The sequence below is a fragment of the Tigriopus californicus genome, chromosome 9, assembly GCF_007210705.1.
Source record: "Tigriopus californicus strain San Diego chromosome 9, Tcal_SD_v2.1, whole genome shotgun sequence".
NCBI classification, from domain to species: Eukaryota; Metazoa; Arthropoda; class Copepoda; order Harpacticoida; family Harpacticidae; genus Tigriopus; species Tigriopus californicus.
Window position 1 is genome coordinate 12,203,685 of NC_081448.1, and position 3,285 is coordinate 12,206,969.

The window sequence follows — 3,285 nt, forward strand, 5'->3', positions numbered from 1 at the left end:
CTGAAACAACAAGCGAGAGTTTCACGATTTGCACATATATCCCTCTCATCATGGAATAAGAGTGTAAAAGCTCAAAGCGACGCGAACTTTATCCCCTTGGTTGCAAAATGTATTCGGGGTGCAAAACCCCAGTACTTGTTCATTAATTTGCCATGTGGGTTGAGTACGGGCACTGAGTCTGGGTTCGCATTGAGCTTTGCAAATCCTTTTCAGATTGGGTTCCCTTCAACTCCAAAATCACCCCTTTGTCCCCGCTTCTGTTCATGTGCTTCCTTGTTGCCATGTTCTTTATGAAAAGGAGATGGGAAGAGAAGGGAAAAGGATGAGAAGAAACTTGGGTGGGTGTCGTTGGCAGCAGTAAAAGTAACAACATACTGCACAGTAAGTAACAAGTGCTCGAGAGCCTCTTTGCGTCTCCCATGAGACAAAGAAATCGAGCAAAATTTGAAGCTCGGAATCTAAGGAGGTTTATTCAAGGATGAAAACAACATTACACGAGTAACGAGCTCGAGATTATGGATCAACAGCATTGGATTGAGTCTCATTGTTACCCAGAACAGCGCGGTAAAATGGGCGCGTTTATGTCAGAGTACGATAATCCTTAACGGAGGGCATTGGGCATTAGAAAACGACTGGTTGTTATTCATGAAATATCTATCCATCAACGGTAGAGATCCAATTCAGCAGGGTACTTCAAAAGTACTAGAACACGATTTTTATGTAACTTAGCACTAGAGTAATCAACTATGTTAAGCCAACATGTAATTTTCCTTTAACTGAGTACTTTGACCATGTACTGAAAAAAGGTGAAGTATTAGCAGCATTTTTTATTCATAAAAAGAGACGTGATCTTGAATGGTGATTTGAATGGCTTACAAAAAGCAAGATAATCAAATCGTTCCGAAAAATAATCCTTTTTCTGGCAACAAATGTCTGAAATGAAGACAAATATTTCCTATTTTTAAAGCATTTTTGGATTTTTTTTTTTCAAGAAAAAAGACGGAAAATCGATTTTAAAAACTTCGAAAAAAACACAAATATATATAGAAGATACAAAAATATAGGAAATGTTTCGGATAGCCCTTTTAATCAACCTCAACTTCAAATGTTCCGCCAATCATTTGGCTTGAACACCAACAAAAGATTTTTATCTATGTTGATGCTCCAAGGAGCTGCGGGAGCAATTATTGCTGGAACGAGTTGGAACTTGAGCCCGAGTGCACTCGAGCCTTTTACTCGATTATGAAGAAATAGGTCGGACTCGAGTTCCGACTCGATAAAAAGATGAGTATTTTGTTGAAATTTCGCAAGACAAGCCTTTTCGTCTTTTTACTAGAACTGACTCTAGTAAAAGACTCGGCGAGTCAGTCAAAAAGCCAAAAAATCAAAAGACTCGTCCGAATCCGACTTTTGCCGGACTCGCCCCAGCACTAGCACCAAGGCTTATAATGAAAAGAACAACTCTTGAGATTTGAGTTCTTCCATTTCCACATGCTGGTAAAGGGCTTTTATAATACTATTTCCATACAAAGAAATATGCATTGCAAATTTTGATGGTAGTGGGGTTAATATTCCCAATAGCGGTAACTAAGAATATAGGAAAACAGGAATTCAGTATGTGTAACTGCGTCTCTGATGTTGCAACATTTTGAGCTAAATGAACTTTATGCAATCTAACTTTTCTTTTTTCGTAAAAATTGGTAAAAAATTACAAATTAACAGTTGGCTGATCTGGCTAAATGAGGCAGGGTCATAGGATCGTTGCCAGATGATTTTCAGCAGGTGATGTCAAAAGCGTTCGTAAACAATATGAAGAGCGAAATAGAGAATCTCAATAAACTCTCAACAGTACATTTAAAAGAATACTACAAGATGTCAGCAGCAAATGGAATCCAATGTCAAGTCCTTCGAAAGAATGCCAAACTTGTAATTTTGATTTCAGCAATGTTATCCTGGCAGTCTGGGGTGCTCGTTGCAGTTGGGTGCGGGTGCACTTGCGCATGTAAGGCAGGGGTGCACACTTGCTGGGATAAGTTAGAGGCCTCCCAAGAATATGGATTATGGTATCTAATATTATGGATGGTATAATTCAGCACCCGGACTTTTCAGAGACTTTACATATTTATACAAGGTCTTTGTGCCTTGTTCTATAGCAAACTCAAGAAAAACCTAAAATGGGATCCCATTTGCCTTAAAAAATCTGAGGTAAATCATTTCACATGAATGCATTGTACTGGCCAGATTGTTTGTTGATGGTGTCAAAATCTACATTTTGCGGTAAAAGAGTTAATGTTGTTCTGAATAGTCTTAATGATTCTGACATATTGTAAAACAGATTCTTCATGCCTTTTATGCCAAACTTCTAATCAAGTGTTTTTACACTTCAAAATTATTACTAATTGAAAACTACAATAGGATATTTCTGATTTATATATATTTTGAATGTATTTATCCTCAAATTGTTTTCGTTTTCCCAAACTGAACATACCAAATATATATCATACATACCAAAATGTCCCACTTATTAACGTATCTAGCAATCATTGTCATAACATTCTGTTTTTACGACAATATCCGATCAAAATATTTTATGTATAATTATGTAGATCTAGAAATGGTAATCCAATAATTCCTCTTGGTGCCGTTATACCTCTAAATTTCTATATTTGAAACTTAAGTTTTAGTACTTTTCTCATCATCCTTTTGAATATTTTGTATTCGGAAATAAAGTTAAGAACAAATTATGGGAAATAAGTCATGGATTTTTTTCCGAGCTTTACATAACATAACTTCTTAAAAGCAATATGAGAAGATTTGCATCTCATTGGTCTCAAAAGTCTGCAATGTCGTAACACTCACTCACTGTATTCGTTTGAGGTACCTCTTAAAACAGAGGCCTATGTGATGATCTTAGAAAGTGGGATCGTTACACAAGACAGAGAAAGTGCTGGAGAAGACTTAGGTACGAGAATTCTACAAGAAGGGGTTTTATTTTGCAAAATTTATGCTCCAAAATGCACTCAAAGGTTTTAGGGCTTTAAACGTCATCAAAATGCTCGACCAAATACTGCATAGAGGTAGGAAATAGAAATCATTTCTTTCACTGAGAAAGGGAGAGGCTTCCGTCATTGCTCAGTACCGAAAGTTTCCATTTGGTTTCGTTGAAAAACAAAATGCTAAAAAAAAAACCAAAGGTGCTTGTAATCTTTGTGTGTCCATGTTCCAGAATAAATATTGAGGCAAGCAAATCAACACGAATGTTAAGATACCATGCAAGTAATCCGT